Below are 27,629 nucleotides of genomic sequence, written 5' to 3' on the forward strand. Positions count from 1 at the left end.
CGTAATATTCAAATACCTTTGCAAGTTGTAGCTTATACACTTGTCATCTCACACATATGCCCATAATACGTTTCACTAGCTCCCAGAATAAATTTGTATCAAGTTCCTTTTCTAGCTTCTAGTTTCAGCTCCAGTTATTCCCTTCCTACATTAGCTCTCTTTTGCTACACTTTTCAACATCTAGTTGATCCTTAAGACAAATCTTCTTATCACATGTTCAATGGGAATTTATAAGTATTCAAATACCTGGCAAATATTCATTTAGTAGGGGTAAGAAATAATTAAAACAATAAATCTAAATAAGAGCAGTGTCATAAAGAAATAAGTTTAGAATGTACTTATCTTTAACGAGAGGTGATCAACTCCCTCTTGATCCAATCATCTTCATCAGTAGTTACGCCCAACTGAGACTAGCCCATATAAGGTTACACATAATTTGTCATAGGTGTTGGAATCATGATAAGATTTCAAGGTTATAGATCTCAAGCCTTTATTATATCTAGGCCCTTCACACTTCAAGGGTTTCTTTCAAACCCTAACCTCATGTCATCCACCAAACCCTAACTTCTCCTCATGGAATAGGGTTTCCCAAGGTTTCCCTCAAACCCTATCATTCTTTTAGGTCTCCTCCATCTTCACTTGCTTCCATCATCGGTGTCTTCACAGGGGTGATCTCAATGACTTTTCTTCAGCCCAACTCTGATACCATGTTAATTTTCTCTTAGGACTATATTGTTCTTTACTTTAGATAATGGGATTAAATTGAATTCACCCCACAACATCATAACATCATTAGCAATTATGTAGAAGGAACAACAAAAATGCAGTGGAACATAAAGTAACATTAGAAGAAAAACATGCACAAATAGAGACACCAGAATTGTCGGAGGCTAGGGGAACACCTCACAAGGGGGAAAACCAGAAATTCAATTCTTCTTCGTCTATTATAGATTCATCAATTGTTTAGTTGAGATACAAAGTACACCCAATAATGAGACACATCGGGTCTTCAAGACCAATCCAAATCAGTTCACATCTTCGATTGTGAAATGAACAAAGCAAGTCCGAGAGAGTTGTTATCATATCACAATATTACAGTTTTCATAGAGATATTGCCACGTCTGTCATCCATCTAATCATCATTGTCATCAAGAAAAATGTTATTGTCAAACAGTAAGGTCATTGTTCCATCATCACATATATTGTCATGTGTACAAGGTTATGGCCATCATATAAGGCGTGTCATCATTATTGTCTCTGTCATATGTACCGAGGAAGAACATTGTCGAAAGTCTCAAAGAAAGAACTCAATATTATGTACTAAATAAGAGCACTGTTATCAAGGGCATTGTTATCTTAGAGCTATTAAAATCCTTACCATGTCATCCATTAGGGTATTGTCATGTCATTTGTCAAAGCCTCAAATATACAAATTGATCACTGTCAGGTATCAAGAGCACTGATAAAATAAAATATGAGGATCATTGTTACTTAGGAAGAATTTGTCACAGATCATGAACATTGATATATATACAGGGTTTCTACCGTACCAACATTTAATTTGTCCCAAATCACAGGTCACTGTCATCTCAAATATTGTTGTCAAGCTTCAAAGTCTCAGTCATATAAAATACCATCTAGATGATGGTGATCACACTGGGAAATTAAGCAGATCATAGAAAAAGGGTATACAAAAATAAGAGCCACATAGATAAACCAAACTATCACGAGTTACTGAAATCGAGCTTCCACATTGTAATCTTCTATAGAAATATGAAGCATTGATGTGATCCACAAAATGTTAGTGAAGACAAGATCCACAGAAAATGAGCCACAAGCCATTATATATATATATAGATATACATATATAATTTGATCCATAGAACTAAGTGTAAATATAATGTGTGTTTATTATATGAACAAGAACTACCGAGCCATATTACAATTATGAGAGCCATGTTGAAAATTCATTATGGTTATAGTAAAACAATGCCACAGAAAATGAAGAGTGAACCACTAGAATGACTATTATAACATGTCATTGTAATTAGCCTCATATAAATGTGTATCCCTGCCCCAAATATGGAGCAAGTGAGCTGCTACAAATAATGTGAACCTTTAGATATATATATTGCATTATATATATATATATATATATATATATATATATATAATGCGAGCCATGGGTAAATAACTAGCTCCTTAGATCAAATCATGAGCTTGTAGTGTACACAAAATATGAAGTAGCTTGAATAGATTGAGTCAAATGATGCCAATTTATAGTGGTGCTAATAATGAAGGGTCACAACCCTAGGTTAAGGCGACTTATCATTTGAGGATGACCTTAAAATTAAGTGGGAAACTTAAAATTTAAACTTAAATAATTGTTTTCTTTCCAAATAAAAATTTGTGCCAAATAATTACTTTATCAATTTTGACTTTTACACTTGGGGTTTAATGGATTTCTCAAGGGAAATTCTTCCCAATGTTGCCCCATATTTTAACACTTAGATTAGTGCGGTCTATAATTAGGAGGAACATCTAAGGTTTGTAGCTAGTTGTTATTATTTATAGAAGAAACATTATCCCACATTATTATATTGAGTCATGACTAATGCTCATAATTGTGTGTATACATTTTATGTGTCTTCTGTCAAATACTTGTGTTTAATACCGAAATATCATTTGTAAATTATTATGTTGAATGTTGAATGCATTCTAACGTGTCTATGTCGCCATATAAATATGCAATTATGCTTGCTAGTGATACCAATCTGAGTATTCCAAGTGTTACCTAATACAGATAATGGCATGGGGTAGTCATGAGAGTCTTGAACTCTCGTTAAATGTGCCTATATGTCTATCAAAATATGAAAGTGTTAATGATTCCAGTTGGAATGGTTGTGTAATTGAGAAACTATGATATGTCCTTTGGGGACTAAAAGACTTGGAGGTTTTGCTAAATGGATGTCTTGGAGGGCTGGTGTAAATAGCTTGGTCAGGTTTAACAGTTGAGTTTAGGGTAAACTTGTGTCTGTGACCCAAAAGTACTTCAATTGTAGAAAACTATTATATGTGTAAGTACATGAAAATTAACTAACAATTATTGATAGTTTGAATACATAATATTCTTCAAGAATTATTCCATTAAGTTTATATTGGTATGGTGTAAAGGAATTCTTGGATATCATCTTATGATCATGTCTAAAGAAATGCACAGAGAGACCATGAAGGTAGAACCTATGAGGGTTATCCTATAACATTGTTCTTATATGATTTCATAAGAGGCTTGGAACTCTGTGTTCACATGGTGAAGTATAAGTGAAATGGATTTCTTAGGTAGCAAAATTAATCAAGAGGCATGGGGAATTTCTTACCTCTAAGAAATTGTTTAAGTAATTTTTTAAATATCAAAAGGTGTGGATGTCTTTAAGACCTCTTGGATGACATACTTAAAAGAATTATAGGGAAATCTTATGCATGTTGGATCCGAGGAAATCTTATTGAATAAGACTTAAAATCTAAGGCAGGGGTCTATAGGTCTTTTGCATAGCAGTGGGTCACATGGGCCAGTAGGGTTGAGACAACAAAATTAGTTGGAATAGGGATTAATGGGTGGAGGTTACATAATACAGTGGTGACATGTGGGTGCATGACCACCATGTGTCAACCATGTGACTTTGTGGGGTTGAATAATATGGTGGTGACACATGGTGGGACTAATATCTATCAGCCATGATCAATGTGAAGAAGAATAATGTGACTTTAGGAAAGAGGTATGAGATAGTCATAGGAAGCAAAAAATTTTGATACCCCACCTCCGTAAAGTTACCATGGGGTTTGGGTATTTTATATATTCCTAATCCAAGGGGAGGTAGCTTGTCTAGCCCTACCAATAATAGCCATAGTCCTTTGGATCTTCAAAACTCTTGATATATTTCTAGATTCCTAGGCTTTTGTTGTCTTAAATGAAAACAAATGTCACCATGAAAAACACCAAAGTAAATAGTGGCTTCTTAATGGGCTTGAAATATTGATCAAGTATTTGCAAAATTTGAGAGAACATTTTGTTGAATTCCTCCATTGTCTCATTTTCATTCTTCTTTGTAGCAGTAATTGTGGTTAACAAGTATCAAATGTCCTTTTTATCACCCCATTTATCCATGAAATTGTTTTCCAAATTTTTAAATGATCGGAAACTATTTTTATGTAAGGATATGAACTAATTAAATGCATCTTCTTCTGGAGAAAGGGAAAACAGATTCATAAGCACATCCTTATGAGTGACTTGTAGCCTTGTGGTCAAATTATTAAAGTATCTCAAATAGTTTTATGCAAATACAACATTATTCCCTTTGAAAGTTGGTAGATTATTAAAGGTCTTCTCAAGAATGTTCTGGCGTTGACCTTGAATGTTAACAAAGTTGAAAAGTGTATGCAATTTAGTAATCCAATTACCCATGAGTACTTGAACAAATTGTACAAATTCCTCCTAGAAAAAGATATTGGATATCTTGGATAACAAGGGAATCTCGGTAATCTTCAAAGATAGGATTTCCTTGATCCTAAAAATAACTAATGGATGTATCTCTAAGGATGGAAGGGTGCATTGAGAGGATCCTCTAGTGGAATACATCTTGGGCATGGGTTCTTCATGTGGAGTTACTAGATAAGCTTATAATCTCATCAAAGGTTAAGTATAGGGGACTCTTTTCTAAAAAATTAGACTTTCTCCCTAGAAATGGAACTAAAGAGGCCAACCAGGAGATAGTGGGTTCCTTTCCAAGAAATTTCCCATTACCTCTCGCCTATAGGACTAGACTTTCCCTTCAATTTTTTTTTTTTGAGTAGAAACATAGATCAATATAAACATCAGAATATTATGGTTGATGATAGCATCGGTATATAATTGTGCATGCAATAAATCATCATTTGATCATGAGGCCATTAGACAAGCTAGCCAAAAAAATGATTTTATGTAGAAGTCAATTGCAACACGAATGATACCTAGTGCTACGAGAGGCCGATAATGGCTATGGTGATTAGAACTATGGTGGGAAGGACACTATGTGGAAGGTATTGTGCATACAATTCTTGTGACCTTTTTTGTTTGAGGTGTTATGCAATATGCAAAACAATGCAACATGCTCTAGATCATGTGATGACCATCTACTTGATATGATGCATTATTGCATCTTATTGTGGCTGGTGAGCTATTTCAACATTAGGAAATGGATTTTATCAAGCCTATCAATCCATTGAAACACTATTCAAGAGCTCAACATATAATCATTGCAATAAATTATTTGATGTAATTGGAAAAAGCCACATAAATGCAAGATTGCTCAAAGGATATTGTTGCATGATTAATTTTTCAAAATATTATAATAAGGTTTGGGTGCCCCTATACCTTGACTAGTAATTAGTGTCAATGTTTTATTAGTGGTACATTAGCAATCGTAGTAAGGAATTCACAATCCATCACCATAAGACTATTCCACATCATTTGGAGCATAATGGCATGGTGGAAGCATCTAAAAATATTCTAGAATGTAGATTGAAGAAGGTATACTTAGTGAATAAGGATGGTTGGGATGATAGACTCTCCCCCATATTATGGGCCTATAGAACATGTAAATTATTGATTAAGCACAAAACATTCAACTTATTGTGCACATGAATCATGATGCAACTACAATAATTGAAACTAAGCCTAAAAATAGCCATTTCTATGTGCTAATGTCAAAAACATAGTAGTTACTATATTGGTTGGATATGTTGGTACAACTAGAGGAGAACAAAGTTTTAGCAAGATAGAATCAAACAATAATGTTACACCTCATATTCACTAAAGTATACCACTTCTTTTTCTTCCAATTGTAATTGTCATAGGAGAATGTTATTTGTGTCTTTGTTTATTATGAGCCAAAAGTGGTTATATTTGTCCTAATTTATTATATTGGGCTGTGCTAAATGATTTATGTAATAGTGTTAGACCTAGGTGGTATCTTTGTACCTTTGTGATCAATCATGGCCCATCCTCTTAGTCTATATTTCAAGTTATGTCTTTCTCTTATGGCTTATGCTAACTTCCCCTTGGTGGAATTAAGTTTGTTCAATATGTGAGGATATTTGTATGGATATAATATGCCACATGATCTAGGGGAGCCTCTAGGATCTCTCACTTCTTTTTATGTGAAAGTATTGCTCATATTGTAACGTTGGTCATACCTAATAGAACACACTTATCTTACTCCTAAGCATGGAACCCCTCTCATGTATTTGTTACACTTTTCCAATGGACCCTTGGAGATTATTCCTCTAAAGCTCATATAGTTTCTCAAGGTAATTTAATAGATCTTGAGGTAATTCACATATCCCAAGGCACTAGTCACATCATACAAGGCACTTTGGGGCTATTTTTGCATGCATGGCTCTCCTCTTGACATGCCATATTGAACATCCTTAAATCCTCTCTTCTTTCATCAATTATGAGTTATTTATCATTTGATGTGAGGGATAAATTCACACATGTGGACATCATGCTAGAAGTAGGAGGGTTTCATGACTCATATTTGACTTGTGGGTGTTGAAAATGTAACTAGTGTTGGTCTTCATAATGAAATTCAAATGTATCATCGATGTGCTTATTATATTCATTATTATTATTTTATTTCTAGTCAAAGCATGTTATTTATGCTTTTAGGGTCAATTAATTCAAAAGACAATTTATCATGATTCAATGAAATGTAATTGGGTCAAATTCCCATTTGAACTTCTTGTAAAATAAAAATAAAAAATATTTTACAAGTCAAAGAGTAAAAAATGTCACCACAAAGACCAAGTTGGCCCTCCTAGACAACTCGGCCTACAGAGGTAGCCATTCGACCTCCTGGACATGTATAAATACAAGATAGTTCAACCTCATTTGATCATCCATCCATCACTTAGATTTATGTGTAAGAAGAAGGAGGATTTCAATGAAATTCAAAGGAGAAAGAGAGCAAAGTAAGAGAAATTATCACAAGTAATTATCAAGTAAGAGAAATCAACCCTATTCTACAAGCACCTTGATTCTCAACATGGTATTAGAGCTAAGGTGAAGGGAAGGAAAATTGAAGATCACCTTCACTACAATAGACATGGGAAATAACGCCTAAAAATTGGCGCAACCAGGTATGTTTGTACTAGTGCCAAATTTTGTGCCATAGATTTCTTTAGAAACAACATTGGAAATAACATCGAAAATAACACTAGAAAAATAACGCCATAAATAACTCCTATAATAGTGCCCCACAATTTTCCTGGAGTTGGGTTGGAAGTTGCATTAGAAATAATGTTGTAAGTAGTACCAGGAATAATGTCATAAATAATGCGTAGAATAGCACCATTTTAGCTCCAGAAATAACGCTAGAATTTGCTTCCAATTTGGCTCCTGGTTTGGCTTCCATTTTAATGTCCAATTTTTCTTTGTGTTTTGCTTCTAGTGTGGCTTCCAAGTTTGCTTCTAGTGTGGCCTCCAAGTTTGCTTCTATTGTGGCTTCCAATTTTGCTTCCAGTTTTGCTTTTACCATGGCTTCCAATTTTGCGTCGAGTTTTGCTTCTAGTCAATTTTTCTTCTAGTGTGGCTTCTAGTTTTGAATCTATTGTGGCTTCCAATATGCCTTCCATTGTTGATTCTTTGTTTGCTTCCAAAAAATGATTATTGTTTTGCATATAGTTAAATTAATATGTTTTATTTCAGTTTAATTAGTTAAATATATCACGTGTCTTAAACGCGTTATATGATTATACATCATATGAATACATTTGAAATATTTTATAGGATAACATTTATAAATAATTTTTAGGGAAACAAACATCCATACAAATTAACAACATCATTGTACTTATCAAATCTCCATCAATATATAATCTACAACATTCAATATATACAAAATAACAAGATAATTATTGTAACATGATCATCATCTATAATTAAAACAAGTGAATCTAATATCTATAATTTAAGTGAATTTGACAACATCCATCATGAGCAGTAAATCAAAACCATCATATGTAATAAATATGCATCCAAATCATCAACCACTTTCAACATATAAAATTTTACGAGTCAATATTGAAAATATCTTCATCATATATGTCTTTGGAGACTCTGTCATTACAATTCAAATATATATCAAATTGAATCATTGCAAGGACTCAAATACAAGACTAACTCTACAAAGAATCCAATTGATCATGGAAAAATTTGAAATTTTGGAGTTTTCTCATATCAAGAGAGAGAACAACTCTTTGGCGGACGAACAATCCAATAAAGGCATCAATTTGGTTCAAGGCGAGTTGATGGAGGAGGGTGACATAACAAATATATGTCACATACCATGATTTCTCATAACTCGAGGATCTAGAGAATCTTAAGGGTAAATAAGCAGGATAATTTGACTCACAATTTGCATAAATTTGTTAGTCATTTCATGGTTCAAAATCTCATTAGTGATTGCTCTAGCAGAATGACAAGCCATTCATCCAACAGATGGTTAAATGCAAGGATTAATGCTAAGCATGTGGCCAGGTGGGATGTCATCAAAAAAGGATTTGATATTTCTGTGGTCAAGGAAGAACATCTCAGTTCAACCATGTGTGTTTATGGTCTAAACCAAGAAGCAATGAATTCGCAATTGTTAATGTGAACAACATTAAACTCAAAGGGACTCCCCCCACCATCATTTTGGAGTTAAGTCTGGCTATAAGAGGATGGTTGTGCAAAATTCACACATAGTGGCTCTCCATACATTCTTTCCGAGCTGAAGAGATCATGGCATCCTCGTCAGGAAATGGTGTTGATGGCTCCCCATATGAGATTGACTAGGCGTTCAAGCAGGAAATCAAGGAGATAATCTCTAGGATAGGCGAGAAAATATTTTCTGTGGCTCGCTATCATTTCACCTTGGTAATGAGTCAGTTGGAAGGTCTAAGAAAATATGTTGAAATTGTGCAAGCGACGATGGAGGTAATTATATCCAAGATATAAAATCTTGATTACAAGGGGGAGAACTTTGATGTCAACGTGGAGAATGGAAATTTTAAGTGTTAAAAGATATATTTGACCTCAATGAGAGTGGTGAATAGGATATGGCGATTGGTGAGAGAGGGGATCTCCCTCTAGTGTTTCCCGATCAACAAGAGTGTGAGCAGGAGAAGTGGCAATAAGGAGCAATAGAGCCATTCCAGTAAGAGGAAGCATATAAGGTTGCTACGAAGGAACTCAACCATAACAATGTGGAGGGAACCGAGTAGTTAATTTAATAGTAATAGCTAGGTATATTATGTTATGTAGGTATGTAAGTATTAATGGGGTATTTTGGAGAAATTACAAGAAGAATAATGTAGTAAATCTAGAAAAAAAATTACTACATACCCAAAGATATTGGTCAGACAAATTTGGAGGACTCTGGAAATTTTGATGCTTTTGAATGTAATGGCACTGACCAAATTCCAGTTTGATTAATAGAAATATACTCATTCCTTCTAAAAAAAATAACATGTGAAAATGACACATGTCCAATAGTCGACATAAGTCAAAATGATACATCATGTACAAATGATATAAATAAAAATGATGAATTATGTAAGAAAAAAATATACAAGTCAATATGATATGCCATGTCCAAATGATATAAGTCAAAATGATACATGTCAAAAAGATACAACTCAATAATATGGTACATGAGGCCGTGAAAATGATACATATGATAGTAACCATGAAAATTGACATCATAACAATATATAAAAAATGATCCATGATGCAGTCTATATGATCATGAATGTCACTAGTTTCTACCAACAACTGCCTCATGATGATGATGATGATCATCTTCTATATAAACATCAGCCTCATGTCATCATGATCATCATCTACCATCTCAGCATCGGAGCCAACGTGATCTGGATCTATGTGATGAGGATCATTCCGATCTTTTGGAAGATCCTTGTTTAGTAAAAAAAACATTTAAAATGAAAAGTTATTATTTATTTCATGCAATAATTAATTTCTCTGTTATATATCTAATATTACAACATATGAAATGAAACAATAATCATATTACATCATATCAAAGTGCACATACGATAATAAAATTTCAAATAAGTTACAACTAAGATGTTGTAACAATGAATGTTGTAAGAACAAGCCATTTAATCTTTCTTGTCAGAGCTTGAAAGTAGGCATCCAAAGAGGTGTTTCTGCCACCAAACATTACACCAGCACTTGGGGGATCAAGAAAACAAATTGAGAAGCTCAAACATAGATAACAACAGATGTTGTAACAATGGATGTTGTAACAATAGATGGTATAACAACATGTCAATGTTAAATATGTTGAAAATGTTGTAACACACATTATTGTTGAAAATGTTGAAACTGTTGTAAAAGTTGATGCTATAACAACTCCTACTATTGAAACTACTGAAAAAGTGACCACTAGAGCAGATGTTGTAACTAGGATGTTGTAACAACAGATGTTGTAATAATTGAGAGGGTAGAAATCCATTTCATCTTGCTTGTAAAAGCTTGAGAATGGGTATCCAAAGAGGTGTCTTTTCCACCCAACACTACACCATCACTTGGGGGATAAAGAAAACAAATTGAGAAGCACAAGCATACGTAACAACGGATTAAGAAGTAGATGTTGTAAGAATGGATGTTGTAACAATGGATGTTGTAACAACGGATGTTGTAAGAACATATGCCATAACAAATGTTGTAATAGTGGATGTTGTAAAAACAAGCCATTTCATTTTACTTGTCAAAGCTTGAAAGTGGGTAACCAAAGAGGTGTTCTTTCCACCCAACACTACACCAACACTTAGGGGATCAAGATAACAAATTGAGAAGCACAAACATAGGTAACAACGGATTGAGAAGCAAATGTTTTGTAACAACGAATGTTGTAACAATGGATGTTGTAATAACATATGCCATAAAAAATGTTGTAATATTGGATGTTGTAACAACAAGCCATTTCATCTTACTTGTCAAAGCTTGAGAGTGGGTAACCAAAGAGGTGTTTCTGCCACCCAACACTACACCAGCACTTGGGGGATCAAGATAACAAATTGATAAGCACAAACATAGGTAACAACGGATTGAGAAGCAGATGTAACAACATATGTTTTAACAACAGATGTTGTAACAACAGATGTTGTAACAACATATGCCATAATAACATGTGAATGTTAAATATGCTGAAAATGTTGTAGCAACTGATGCTGTAACACCCATTACTGTTTAAAATGTTGTAAAAGGTGATGTTATAATAACTTCTACTATTGAAACTACTGAAACAAGTGACCATTATAATGGATGTTGTAGCAACATATGCTGTAATAATTCAAGGGGTAGAAATCCATTTCATTTTGCTTGTCTGAACTTGAAAGTGGGTACCAAAGAGGTGTTTTTGCCACCCAACACTACACCAACACTTGGGGGATCAAGAAAACAAATTGAGAAGCACAAATGTAGGTAACAATAGATTGAGAAGTGTATGTTGTAACAACGGATGTGTAACATCACCCAACCCCTCATACTATTAGAGGAATGGGGTAAAACATATATATATATATATATATATATATATATATATTTTTTTTTTTTTTTTCTTCCAAACTCTACTTGACTTCCCAACTCGTCATATGGGACTCACAACTAGAGTTGTTGCTATATATATATATATATATACAACTCTATATATAGTTGTTACTCTCTCTCTCTCGATATATATATATATATATATATATATATATATATATATATATATATATATATATATATATATATATATATATGGCCCTGCTGAATGAAACGACATCTGCTCATCACATCATCTTGTTGCCAACCTATCAAGAGGGTCCACCTCTGGCCAATCCCAGAACTTTCGGGCTGGTGTGTCAGCCAACTCACCCTGGCTGACATCATCCCAGTTGATCCTATAGTTCCTCCACCCAATCCTCTAGGGTAATCTTCCATGTTTTTATCTTTGGGCCACATTGTCACTTCCTCATTGAATTGAATTAGAGGAAAAATTAGGTCATGCCAATGAAGAGTCTCCATGACCAGGGTTTGGAGCGGTGTAAGGTTTTTTTGAATTTTCATTATAAGTTTAAGGCTTTCCCTCTTGCACCACATCGAGATTTCCTTCACTCTTTGCCATGGCTCGACTAAGGGATCTTAACCCCACCTTAAGCAATGCATCAGATGACGATCTTTACGACCATCATAAGAGCAAGTCTCAACCCAACCGTAATTTCCCTAAGCTGGTTATTTCGAACATCACCCTATCTCAGAGGTCTTTCAGACCTCTGAATCAATGCCACTACTCGACGTTGAAATTGATGGCTTATTAAGGTGATCTATGGTGCTAGACCTCCTGAGCTTGAGCCAATCCAAATCCAAGGTGTTCCTGGCCCTTCTGCATTCCCCGTTCTCAGACGAGGAATTTCAGGCATGTTTTCATAAGTGTTCCTGTAGCCCTTACATACCACCGGCTACGTGTGAACCCCTAAAAGGTCTCCATCTTTCCTGCCACCTGCCAAAGGTTTTAGGCTTCAAATCAGGCCTATAAGCAACTCCATGGTGATATGCAGATACTTTTGGGGTTGAGTTAGCTACACCTTGATGTAAGCAAAAGATATCTAGGTTGCTTATAATGCAAGGTTGGCAAAGCATACCTACATGGGTTTCAGCTATTCCTACACTTAAAGGGAGGATAACCCTTCTAGCATTGGCTGACCTTCTTTTGCACAAGTTCAAGGGCTTATAGCCCAGTGAAGGAACATCCATGTATATGTACAGACCCTACCAAGCGGGCGATCTCTTATGTACTTATTTTATGTTAATAAAAAGGGTCTTTGTGCCCAATGTTCCAAGTTTTTATTCCAAATCCTTATGGATCCTTCCGCTTCCTGTGGCGTTTCATGACATCTTTGTATTACTTACATATGCGTTGTTAATTAGTATGAATGAGAATTTACCTTAAGATAGGATTCTGGTTCAGGAACATGACTCAAGTTAGTTTATTGTATACAACATTACACATTCTGCTACAGAGTATATGTTATGAACTGCAGTAATGAGAATTTAACACAACACTTCATTCCATTGCAGATGCATACACTAGTTCAACTTGTTTATCAACACTATTCATTTTGGAGGTGTGACATATGTGTTTATGTATGCATTTATTTATCATAACTATAAAGTTATCTCTGCATAGAGAGGCATCCACATGCTCATCACATTAACAATGTTGTTACAGTCCAAAAATATTCCAAACCATTTTAACCAGAAATGCATCATAAGTTGATTAATGTTAGCACTTGAAATTTCACCTCAGGCTGAGAAGGCAAATCTCAAAGCTACATCAAACCATTTCACCTCGTAGCTAGCCCTACGGGGTATGAGAAGGCTCTCTCCGGTCTATCTTGGTAAATTTTCAATGGGATGAGATGACCAATCAAAGGTAACACTGATATTAGGCTAGTAAACTGATAAGGAGGGTTGATTTAAAGTTTTTGGGGTTTTTGGTGGCAATTGGAGGGAGTGCAATTCAGGGTGCGGGGATTGAGCTCAGGTTTTGCAGGTGGGTCTTTGGGGCAAGGTAGGAGTTTGTGCTGATGCCTTTAGCTGAGATGGATGATCAAGGAAGAAAAAAGAGAAGCTAAAGAGGGCAAACAATGACTTTGAATCCTCTCTAGACAGTGGAAAACATAAAGATTAAACAAATTTGAAAGCTGAGCATGGCAAGCATGAATTCAAACTTTATCACTTCATTTGTTTAATAAGCTGCAGTAAAGAAAGAGATGGAACACATAAACACACTTACAATTACAATAAGAGAACACACCATCAACACAAGAGTCCACAAGAATCCCAATGATGTCTGCAAAACCCTGGTCTTCCTTTTCCTCAAATTGCAGAGATACAAGTAAAATATATAATAGGAGCTTCTCCCTCAAGAGTCCAACCTTGAAAATGAGCAAGAGAAGGCATAATATAGATGATCTAACTCCTTTCCCCACCTCTAGGGGTCGTGCTCAGCTTCCTAGGAGCTGTTTCAACTAATTCTAAACTGAGCACTAGATAATAGGCAGTCAAAACAACTTGCCTCTAAAACTTAGGAAACCTATCCATGCATTAAATATTTACCATTTACATCAAAGAATCTTCTAGAAGTGATGAAGGAGAGTAAAAGTATCTAAGTGCCATGAAAATTACACAAAAATCCATCATTTACATGCCTCAAAAGTCAACCAAAATGAAAACAGTGTTTTGCTGGCCGAACTGGTCAAAACAGGCAAATTTCCCTGACAGGTCGCGCACATCACTCTGACAGGTCGCGCACATTCACAGCTCTGTTTGAGGGCCTTCCCGGTGTCCAAATCAGGTGCAAGATAGCTCGTTGGAAAGGTATGCGAGTCTACTTTCCAACCCCACCGGAATTTTTGAATTTAGAGTTGATTTGACCCCTCAAAGTCATTTCTCCCAAGACAGCTTTTTGCAACTCAAAATAGGGGCAGAAAGTCAAAATTTGCATGTATTTTGAGCTTTTGGAAGCCCAAATATCCATAAAATCTGAAACCCATCCATAGGCAAGTGTATTTTTGCATGACAATTCCAAAAATGCAAAGTTTTCCCCGTTCTGAGTTGCCCCCATGTAGGGTCGCGCGCGGGGTGAGACCCGTCAAATGGCCAAAACCTGTAAAATTCCCAAAAATGCCAAAAATGCTTCAAAACTCTCAAAATTTCTTGGGTTTGCTGCTAGGAGGATGCTAATGAGTATCATGGTGAGTGATAGAGGCCTCAGCCAAGATACGGAGCGGGTTGGTCTTCTTCTTCCTCTTGCGGGCCTCGGACAACCTCCTCTGGAATATCTTCATCTTTGCTTTGCAAACATGCATCCTCGCCCAGTAATGATTCTTCATGTTCCGTAGCAGTCTCTTGTCCTGGTTGGCCTTCTCCAACAGCCTCTCCAAGTGTGCATTCACACGGATAAGCATGGATTCCCTCTCCTTGGGCAGCAAGTCACCGGGCCTCCTACGGTTGATGACTCGGTCACTTCGAATCCTCCACAGCTCATCCAACTCTTTCTCATCCTCAAGTTGCTTGTTGCGCTGCTCAAGATAGTTTATTGTCCATTGGGCCATGTCGAGCTTCTGCTGTAACAAGCGGTTTTCCGCCTCTCTCTGTCGGATGATCTCATGCAAATCTGAAGTGGGGGAGCGAGAATCAAAATCAATGATGTCAACCTGTGTGTCACCGACTCTCTCCTCCTCTGTCATGGGCTGTTTGCCCTCCCGTACTGCTGATGGAGAACGCGAGGCCCCTTCCACCTGGTGTGGAGATAACACTCGCTGACCTGTAGATGATGATGGCGAGACCCCTTCCACCTACTGTGGAGATAGTACTCGCCGAGCTGCTGCAAACAAGGCCCTCGGGCCTTTCTGATAAGTGAGCTGAGGTGAGGAAGCAACATGTCTCGGAACAGTGATCTCAGGCTGGTGTGACGGACCTCCCTCCTCATAAATGGCCTCTGGCTCTGGCTCTGGCTGTGGTGGCACTGTAAAGAACTCATGAGAAATGAAGTCTGCCCATGGAATGCCCTGCTGACTCAACTGATGGGAAACAATGAGCTGGATGAGACCATGATGGCACAAACTCCTATACTGCTGAGCTGGGGACCGCCTCTGAAACACGGACACCATCCTCTGAATGTCCTGGAAGAAGAAAACCGGGATGTTCATCATCCTCACTCAGGTAAAGTGCATCAACAGGCGAATGTGATAAGAGAAGACCTGTGAAAATCTTCCCTCACATGTGAAGTAATGCATGATAAGCCGCATGATCGGAGCATACTCCCCCTGGAGGAATCTGAAAGGAAAGACCCCCGATAAGTGGCTCATGAATGCTGGCCTGACATATGGCTCAAAATAAACATAATCCAACATTTTGCGCTTGGGCCACACCTCACCCACATTTGGTATCCCGGTAGCCTCTGAAATCACCTCCGGAGATAGCACAAAATTCACCCCTGCAAGAGTGACCTGCCCATCCTGAAGGTGCAAAACAAATAAGCGGGCCAACTCCCTGTGGTGCTGAATCTGGGCAAGCCTCTCACAGAACTGAAAACATGACATATAACGGAAACAATTCACTGCCATAGGACAGGCCTGCAACTCTGCCAAAGAGGTGGGCTCCTCTCTTTTATGATGACCACCTTTGCCACCCCTACGAGGCCTCCACTGTACCTCAACCTCTGTGGAAGAAGACCAGTCATCACCTTGCTCATAGGTTTCAGTGGTTGACATGGTGCTTTTGAGCAAAGTGGAGAAAATAGATAAAGTAGACTGCTGCCCTTGCCTGCAAAAATGCTGAGTTGTATGCTGTTTTCAAGGGGAACAAAATCATGAAGGAAATGTTAGGGGAGGGGATTTTTCATAAGGAAAGGGAAACATATAAAAATAGGGAATTTCTAAGGGACAATTCACAAACTGTCAAACATACAATCTCATCTTAATCACCGGGAAATCATTTGCAAAGAAATGTTTTTATTAGGGAAACATGGATGATAATAACCAAGGGAAAGGATATACATGCTCAACAGGGGGTAAGGGACAGCATGTATAACAGGGGTATGGGGCAGCATAGATCACTAGCATCAACAACTTGCTCTTTGATTTTGTCCTTTGACCGTACATTATAAGGCATACTCTGTTTTTCAAGGGATTCATGTACATTTGATGCTAAGGGAAACAAGGGATTCTTTTACATTTGTCATAGGGGAAGGAGGGCTTTATTTACATTTTTGTCAAAAGGGGAAAAGGGATTTCATTGACAACTTCAAAAGGGAAAAGAGTTGTATTGAAACAAGGATATTAGGGGATAGAAGGGAAAAGGGAAAACAGGGTTTGGTTTTGGGAGACACAACAACATTATTTTGGTAATGAATACTCAAAGCAATATGTCTTTTTGATAAATATACACAGCTGCATTGTCTTTGTTTTTTCTTTGAATATACACAACAATATGTTCTCTGTTTTGTAATGACTATGCACAGCCATATTGCCTTTCTCTTAGTTTTGTCATTTTTCCATCATATTGCCTTTTTTCTTTTTGCACATCATTTTGTTTTTCTTGCATAGAAATTTGTTCTTTTGCTGTGTGTGTTTTTATATCACAATGGAGGGTATTAGGGTTTTGGGAATATGTTTAGGGAGGGATAGGTTTTGACATTTGGAGATGGGAAAATTTTAATTTCTTTGCAAATGACATATGATAGAGATGTATAATGACAATTGCGAAATCAATGGGAAAAAATGGAGGGAATATAAATGGGAATAAAAACCTTGAAAAAACACCAACCCTAGCACTATGCCTACATGAACAAGCAATAACTAAAATCCATTTCTCTTTACATTCTTGGTAGCAACAATATATGTAAGCACAAGCCCAACATCCTTGATTCAAGCATCCAACACGTTAAAAGACCCTACCTCGATTGATTTGGCAAGCACGAGGGCGATTGAGCAAATTTTGAAGCGGTTGTGTGAGTGACAGGTTGACGGGTCGCGCACAGGCTTTGACAGGTCGCGCACGGGCTGACAGGTCGCGCCCGTTATGTTTTTGCACTGCGGAGAGGCGCCTGACAGGTCGCGCACCGCCCAACAGGTTGCGCACAGTCCTTGACAGGTCGCGCACCTGAAAAACGACCAATTTCTCTGCACTTCGCCTTCGTTCGCCTCTTCGCCCTATCTCTTTGCCTTGCAAGCTCTTAGATGCACAATAAGGGTGTTTTAGAGGGAATTTGACTCTTTATAAGCTTAATTTGAAAAAATTTACTTACCAAACCCACTTTCTAATGTTTTGCCATGACACTTTCTTTTAACACTGTTTTGAGTTTTCTTTTGTTCTGAATTTGACTTTTTGGGTGCTTTAGCTCCGTTCTTTTTGCAGGTAGACCATCTGATGGACTCTGGCGAGGAGACCAGGGTTATTGCCGGCATTTTGAAGAATTTTTGAAATTTCCTTATTGTTTTACAAAATTGACATGACCTTGGGTTTAAAAACAGGGTTTTTAAATCCAAGGTATAAATAAGCTGTACATGATGAAAAATATCAATGAAACATATTTACATACCTCCTTCTGGCTTGCTGGGGACTCATGGACCTCTGACTCATGATCTTGCAATGACATTTGACTGAAACCCTAGACCTAAGACTTTGGACTTCAAGACAAAACAAAACAAGTGTGACACAAGCTCATTAACTGATATGACCTGATCCAGCAAAGCCAAGAAGGGAACAAGGACCAGCTCCTCCATCAGTTTTATGGCATGCCTAACGGAATGCAAAACTGACATTGATGAGACACCTACTTATGCATATGCAAAGAGTTTTTTGATCACTGATGGAGGGCATCATGACCGACACTAACAACTTACATATGCGTTGTTATTTAGTATGGATGAGAATTTACCTTAAGATAGGATTCTGGTTCGGGAACATGACTCAAGTTATTTTATTGTATACAACATTACACATTCTGCTACAGAGTATATGTTATGAACTACAGTAATGAGAATTTAACACATCACTTCATTCCATTGCAGATGCATACACTAGTTCAACTTGTTTATCAACACTATTCATTTTGGAGGTGTGACTTATGTGTTTATGTATGCATTTATTTATCATTACTATAAAGTTATCTCTGCATAGAGAGGCATCCACATGCTCATCACATTAACAATGTTGTTACAGTCCAAAAATATTCCAAACCATTTTAACCAGAAATGCATCATAAGTTGATTAATATTTAAGAAACATAAACAAATACGCATCTTTAAAGTTGCATGGAAACTAAGTCTAGGAAAAGGATTGTCCACCCAACCATACAAAGTTGTAGCCACACTTGCAGTTTTCACCCCCGATCTAGATTCAAGATTCTGAGTGGGTTGATTTCTTAAGGGATTAGAACACTAACTACCAACGGGAATAGGGGATCCAGAGGGCCTCTTCCTCAATCCCAACAGTTGACGCTATCATTTTCACAGCACAGGGAGTCTAGAGGTTCTTTCCTCACCCTAAGAGTACATAGTGATTAAATCCCTTCGAGGGAGTCTAGGATCCACTGTAAAAGTAATACGATAACTAAGGTCTTTAATCAAGTCTTCTTTTGATGCTGCTATAGGATTAGCCTCTTCCCAAGCTATCCAGGGCTCTAGAGCTTGTTATCTCAACCCACAGCTTCCATGGGACCCAAGATATTATAGGGCTCCATAGATTACATCCCAACCCACATCCTCTAGGGACCCAAGCTGTTACATGGCTCTAGAGACCATCTCAACCCACAGCGCCCAGGGAAACAAGCTATTACAAGGCTCTAGGGATGCTATGTCAACCCACATGCTCTAGGGAACCCCAAATTGTTATAGGGCTCCAGAGACTAGCAACTCAACCCACAACCTCCAAGGAAACTGAGAGCCAATCCCCTTCTATTCTCTCTTGTTCTGCGTTGCTTGTTCATCAAACCAAATTTCTCTGTTTTTCTGTTGCTCCACTTGTGTCTCTTCTCTCCTTCAGCATGAATTTGAATACCATGCCTTACCTTCTTTTCCTGTCTCGCATTTACTGATTCGTTCTTTCTTTCTTGCACTTCGTAGTTCCCCTCTTGGTTTCTTGTCCCTTCTCCTTTTGAAGGCTCCCAAGTGCATGGGATTGTGTACCCTCCTTGCAATTCATTCAAATTTAAGAACCAGTTCATTAGTTCATGCACCAACCAACTTTTAATGGCAATCCCAAACATTATGATTTTCACCATAAGAAAACCTCAACGTCCCAAGCAAGCAATCCTCCTCCCCAACTCTGGAATCTGTGTCCCTTTGGCTCAATCCTTTTTTCTTAATTTCACATATTTGTAAAAAATATTTATAATGCATTTTATGATAGAACCATGGGTGGGGCTACCACAGGATGTTGTAACAAAAAATGTCATAACAGTTGCTAATGTTAAAGCTTCTTAAAATGTTGTAACACCCATTACTTTTGAAAATGTTGAAACTATTGTAAAAGCTAATGTCATAACAACTGCTACTATTGAAACTACTGAAACAATGACCATTGCATCAGATGTTGTAAAAATAGATGCCATAACAACTGCCAATGTTAAATATGTTGAAAATGCTATAAAAGTTGATGTTGTAACACCCATTTAGATCCCTTCAACTTGGTAGTATCACCACTTTTTATAAATTTGAAGAATTTTTTCTTAAAAGATGGTGTTGTAGTTATTTTATCATTGTGTTTATATTTATATATATATGTACACACACACACACATAAAAAGAAAAGGGAGATATAGGGATTCTTTGAGCCAAGCTTTTGTACATTTCCACACTCAAGTGAAAGGATGATCAATGTTTCCTTCAGTGTTGAGTAGATATATGTAGTAAAGGTGTTGAAAAAGAAATGGTTATGGGGAATGATACTAGAGTCAACTCCAAGTGGAGTTGAAGGATCAACATGAATGGCACAAGTGCAATTGCAACTTGGTAGTGTTGACTCTATAGTTGCAAGAAGTGGTGAAAGGGAGCTTCCCTTTGTCTATGTCACTTCCTAGAGAAATGGTTGTGTTTGAAGCTCACATGTAGAATAGCTAGGAGATAGAGGGATCATTCCACCCTAGGCTTACGCTTAGAGGTCAAAACAAGTCAACGACTTGTGGGACGATGAAAGAAATTGACTTTAATCTAAGAATGAAGACAAGGAAGGTGACTTAGAGGTGACCTAGGGCTCTCATAAAGGGCTACAACTATTGAAGAATCTAGGGAAAATGTAGTTAATGTGATCTTCTTTGCATGATAACTATTTTTGAGGTATTTTAACTTTTTCTTATTAGCATAATCTTATCTTGATATCATTAGTGTTTGTATTTCTTACTTCATCAAACAATTACCAAAATACAAGAGACAAGAACACCAAATGTTGGTTTTTTTCCAGGGTCGAAACCTCTCCCTCTTGGAGAGGAAAACCTGCAAAAAATTCTTCTTATAGAGATTATACTTGACGAATACCACGACCATGACCCTTGACCTACTAGGCTACTCCAAGACTAAGACACCAATCCTATTCTTACTGTTGACATCATCATCATCATTACTGTGTCATCTAGATCATCATCATAGTTGCATCATTGAGGCCATCACTACTGCACTCTTCATTGCTGCAACATCATTGATGCACCTTGATGGAGGGCTTTACCATGATAATGAGATCATCGTTGTTGTACCATATCTTCTCATTTACTTATATCCTTGCTGCACCTAGATATTGATCATGACCTTATCTTCATGATTACCACCTTACTGAGATCATGATTGTGAATAGTATGCCGATAATGATTCATTGTGGGGTCAATGATCTTCTTCTTATTATCATTCTGCCAAGACTGTTAATACATGACCCTTCTCCATTGACACACTAAAGCTATGTCTTTATCCGAGATTCCTGTACCCTAAACTAGGGCGAGGTTGTAGGGAAATATGTGAGGAGATTACTGTATTTGTCACCGGGATTTCAGAGGTATTCATAGGTTCTATCATCATATGAAATTTTAGACACTTATATGAGATTATTAGAGATGTCCGAATTTGTAGAGGCTTATGCAAAGTTTTGTGTTTTTCTGTGGTGACCCCAGCGGGGTATTTATAGTGGTCACGTCTCCATAAATGAGCCGAAATACAGTGTGAAACGTTGTGTTTGTTTATTGAGCCGACATGATAGTTATATATATATATATATATATATATATATATATATATATATATATATATATATATATATATATGAGGTTTACATGACTGTACTCCATATTGTTTTGCTTGTTGTATTCTTCATGAGGATTGTGCTGGTCTTGGAGGGCTAATCTAGTCACTAGTTAGACTTCTATAGATTACATATATGCTCAAGAAGATCTGTTCAATATAATTTTGACTCTTTGACTTTCCTAGAACTATAGAATGATCAAGAAACTCATTCATATAATTTATAAAAATAATAATTCTTTTTCTTGACAAGTACAAAGATCAAAATTACATTGACAAATACTGAACCTAGTTACCCTTTTCTTCAACACTCCCTCTTAACTAGGGAGGTATTTACAATGGTACTTGGTTATTCTCAATCTGAAGAATTTCTCATAAGAAGAATCAGATTAGTAATCCCATATGTATAGCATCATATCAATCAATATTGTCATATTGCAAGGCCTTGAATAACAATTTTATCTCTCCATGAGACCATGAGCTACAATGTTGGCGAGACCAATGATTTATAGACACCTTCATCATTGTCTCTCAAGGTACATACCCACCAGGTGTTCATTGAGTATGACCTTCTAGGACTATTCTTATCTTGGGTTCCCAACCCTCAAACAATATTGGTCCCCTTGCCCACTCTTATCTTGGATGCCCTACACATCCTCAAACAGTATCGGATGCCAGATGATTACCCAACCCTCCCATTCTTTCTTTGCAAGTGAAGACAAAGAATGTTGTGTATATCACGTGTCTACATTTCCATTCATGTCCTTCATCTAGACTTACGGCTATTAGTCCTAGTCTAGTGCATGACACATGAAATGGAAAAGCACAATTGTCACTCCTTTGTAATCAAGGGTGATCTAATTCAAACTCCCTTTTGATCAGGTACCTATCATAGCTCCCTCTTAGCTAGGGACTCTTTTATGCATCAACAACTTCTTCTTTGTGGGTTCTTCATTTGCTTGATCAACTTCTCTCCTTAATGTCATGAAATTTAGTTGAGTTTCTTCCTTGTAGGGCAACAACCATCGATCAATTTCCTCCTTAGTTCATAATATCATTCCTTTCTTCATGGAAAGTGGCCTTATTCATATTTGGAACCTTCGTTATATGACTAATTATTTCTCATCATGATTCTTCCATCCACCACATGAATGTTGGTTGTACTTGTATTTACAACTCTTGTTCGAGTAGCCCTCATTTTACCTTTAGGTCATCCAGGATTCTTCCTACAGCTTCCTTGATTGAAGAGATATTCAATCCGTTGATCTGCTTCATGTTATCACATCGTTATCCCATGAATTCCATAAGTTGGAGTTCCTGATGAAACACTTGCTTCCACTCTAGATTAGTGAACCCTCCAATGAGGATTCCACCAGAGAACCTAAAGGATCTTGAATATCCCTATATGGCAGATGTTTCTTGATGTATGATGAGATTTGTCCTGGATGCCATATTTCTTTCCTTTAATGTTCAATGAGATTCCCAAAATCTACATCCTTCATGTTTGACTGCCATGGATTTTGTCCTTTTTCTTCTTCATGATTCCCATAGTGATGTCACGAGCTCTTGCCTTTAATGATTTCATGATGCCATGATGCATCTTATTATCATTGTCATATCTTATAACACAAGACATAGGTGCTTATGATAGGATCCTTTTGTGAGGGATACTATCTTACTCATATGAGCGATTTAATACTCCCTCTTTCCTTAGCCCTTTTCTTAAGCTTCCTCCATCTTTCAGTGATGTGAGCTTCCAAAATACTTCTATAGCATTGAATCTTAACTATACTTATTTTGCCTTTTCTTGAGGACCAACCTTGCCTTTCCTTTCTTCACATGGTTGAAATATTTTATCCTTTAATACTGTAGACTGCAACTTGCCTTTTTCTATCTAGCATAGAGACCACAAATTTCCGAGTGAGGTAACCTTCTTTGTTCATTGATATTTGTTACCTTGTTCATCAATGATGACTACCTTCTTATCATCTTTCCTAGATCTTCATGAAGTTATTCCTTCATTCTTTGATACCTTTACTATTGTGTAGGTCTAAGTGACCTTCTTTACTTTAATTTCCGAGAGTATATCTAGCATTTCATATATCTCTCTTTATGTCTCCTCTTCTGTTATTTAGGTATGAGAGGACTTTTGAGTGATATCATATGAATCCTATGAATCTCTTGATGGATTCAAACAATGCTTGACCTTCATAGACCTTTTCATAGATATCAATTATTTCTCTTTTCTATGAGGATTATGACAATCCTCCTTATTCTATGCAAGGACTTTCCATTATCTAATTGATTTATAAATCCCCTTGCAATCATGAAATTATTTAATCAAATCTTATTATAAAATTGAAAGATACTTACTTGGTGTGTGAAGAGGAGATCTTCACCTTGATGCTTCTTTTCTTGAGTTATCCATCATTAGTATCCTTTCATCACAACTTCCTTGGAGGCCTTCTAACACCATGTCATCAGTGGTCTTGACATCATCGAGACTACTTCATGACCTTTCCAATTCATTTTTAAGGTACTTTTGACTTCAGCATATTGTTGACATGTTAGTGATACTATGTTATGATCCGAGCACCATGTTATTGAGACCATAATCATAGACAGAATTCGAGACTGTGACAAGTATATTGGTATGGCCCTGCACAGTGATGTCTATGTGCATTGTGTGGAGAGGAAATGTATTGAGAGCTCAAACTTGTCAGTGAATAACATAACTAAATTGTGGGTGGCATTGTATAGATAAACTGTCTCATCAATGAAACTGCCTTGATGTAATAACTATACTGAGACAATGATGTAATCCTGTATTTTGAGAGGTATTCCTTGGATTACTTCTGCAATATATATGTATACCTGAGACTATATTTTATGGCATGGAGAAAGTTTAATGATCAAGAAGTGAGGATCACTGGTATACTCCATCAAACTGAGCATGAGTTGAGTGTATGACTGTAATTACTGAAGTTGATACTCCATGACTGTTGTAGACCTGCTTGTTGTATACTTGATCCTTTAATCCTTTCAACGTGCTTTGATGTCCTTAAAGACAAATCCTTGTATGTCCCTTTTGCTGCCATTCATTTGACTTCAACACCTTAGCTCTGATACCATGTTGAATAATCTAGGGAAAATGTAGTTAATGTGATTCTTCTTTGCATGATAACTATTTGTGAGGTATTTTAACTTTTTCTTATTAGCACAATATTATCTTGATACCATTAGTGTGTGTATTTCTTACTTCATCAAATAGTTACCAAAATACAAGAGACAAGAACACCAGATGTTGGCTTTCTGCCAGGGCCAAAACCTCTCCCTCTTGGAGAGGAAAACCTGCACAAAATTCTTCTTATAGAGATTCTACTTGACGAATACCAAGACCATGACCCTTGACCTACTAGGCCACTCCAAGACCAAGACACCAATCCTCTTCTTATTGTTGACATCATCATCATCATTACTGCGTCATCTAGATCATCATCATAGCTGCATCATTGAGGCCATCACTACTGCACTCTTCATTGTTGCACCTTTATGGAGGGCTTTACCATGATAATGAGATCATCGTTGTTGTACCATAGCTACACCTAGATATTGATCATGACCTTATCTTCATGATTACCACCTCACTGAGATCATGACTGTGACTAGTATGCTGAGAATGCTTCACTGTGAGGTCACTAAGCTTCTTCTTATTATCATTATGCCAAGACTGTTGAGACATGACCCTTCTCCATTGACACACTGAACCTCTGTCTTTATCCGAGATTCCTGTACCCTGAACTAGGCCGAGACTGCAGGGAAATATGCGAGGAGATTACTGTAGTTGTCACCGAGATTTCAGAGGTATTCTGAGGTTTTGTCATCATCTAAAGTTGCAGACACTTATCCGAAATTATCAGAGATATCCGAAGTTGCAGAGGCTTATGCGAAGTTCTGTGTTTTTCTGTGGTGACCCTAGCGGGGTATTTATAGTGTTCACATCTCCATAAATGAGCCGACATTTTACGATGTAAAACATTGTGTCTGTTTATTGAGCTGACACAATAGTTATATATATATTTTTGAGGCTGACATGACTGTACTCCTTATCGTTTTGCTTGTTTTCTTCTTCATGAGGATTGTGCTGGTCTTGGAGGGATAATCTAGTCACTAGGTAGATTTATATACATTACATATATGCTCAAGAATAGCTCTTCAATATCTTTTTGACTCTTTGACTTTCATAGACTTATAGAATGAGCAAGAAACTCATTCATATAATTTATAAAAATAATAATTCTTTTTCTTGACAAGTACAAAGATCAAAATTACATTGAAAAATACCGAACCTAGTTACCCTTTTCTTCAACAGCTATAGGTCTGCACTAAAACTATAAGTTGATTGTTCATTGCGACTTATACAATGTAAACACGTTCCATATAGATGATTGTTGAAGTCTATTTGTGGTTTCCTAACAGTTTGAGAACATATTCAAGGTAGAGTTTGCGAGGATAGTAATTAGGGGTCTAAGTCAAAATCAAGATAATCCATGGAATCTATGAATTGGCATCGATCACTTCATTTATTGGGCATGATGAACCTCTATTAACTCGTGAACCTATGGATTTTAGACGTTGTAGCAATTTTCAACTAAATAAATCGAAATTCCTTATGAAATAGCCTCTTATTGATGAATTACAATGTTGGAATCCATTTGGAATTATGCTTGAAACCTAATGCAAGCATAGTCGATTATGCCCTTTGTTGATCATGAGCATTGATCCCAACAAATGTTTCTTTTGGTCAATTGTATACAAGTTGAAGGTTTAGCATTGGTTACATGAATTACAACAATGCATCATGGGTAGGATTCTTTAACCCACTTGGACAAACAAAGGATCCTTGAACTTGACTTGAAAAATTTCTGGTTTTGTAAATGAATTGCATTGACCATTTTTTAATGAATTGCATTGGAAACAGTTATTGATTTTTAGAGACATCATTCTTTTCTTTTATATTTATTTTCACAATGATCCATGTTCATGAGATAAACAAACCATAGGCCTAATTTTTATGGATCATATGTTATCAAAGCAACCAAAATTGTAGCCTTAAAGGAGATGCAACACCTTGAGGAGAAAATTGAGGGGGTAGAAAGCCATTTCAACTTGCTTGTCAAAGCTTGAAAGTGGGCAACCAAAGAGGTGTTTCTGTCACCCAACACTACACCAACACTTGGGGGATCAAGAAAATAAATTGAGAGGCACAAACATAGGTAACAACAGATTGAGAAGAAAATGTTGTAACAACAAGCAATTTCATCTTGCTTGTCAGAGCTTGAAAGTGGGCAGCCAAATAGGTGTTTATGCCACCAAACACTACAACTCTTAAGGGATCAAGAAAACAAATTGAGAAGCACAAACATAGTTAACAACGGATTTAAAAATAGATGTTGTAACAATAGATGCCATAACAACATGTCAATGTTAAATATGCTGAAAATATTGTAGCAGTTGATGGCGTAACACCCATTACTGTTCAAAATGCTAAAACTACTGTAAAAGTTGATGTTATAACAATTGCTACTATTGAAACTACTAAAACAATGACCATTACAACAGATCCTATAAAAACAGGTGTTGTAACAACATATGTTGTTACAATTGAGGGGGTAGAAAGTCATTCCATATTGCTTGTTAAGGCTTGAGAGTGGGAAACCAAAGACATTTCTGTCAACCAACACTATACC

General features: G+C 36.8%; 1 protein-coding gene across 1 annotated transcript in view; it reads right to left on the minus strand.

Moving 5' to 3' along the window:
• LOC149168535 (uncharacterized) overlaps positions 1-27,629 on the minus strand; it is a 52,827-nt gene that overhangs the window by 1,846 nt on the left and 23,352 nt on the right. The gene's annotated exons all lie outside the window — the stretch shown is intronic.

The sequence above is a fragment of the Pinus tabuliformis genome, chromosome 4_2, assembly GCF_031772625.1.
Source record: "Pinus tabuliformis cultivar Carrire ecotype Pingquan chromosome 4_2, CPIR1, whole genome shotgun sequence".
Classification (NCBI taxonomy): domain Eukaryota; kingdom Viridiplantae; phylum Streptophyta; class Pinopsida; order Pinales; family Pinaceae; genus Pinus; species Pinus tabuliformis.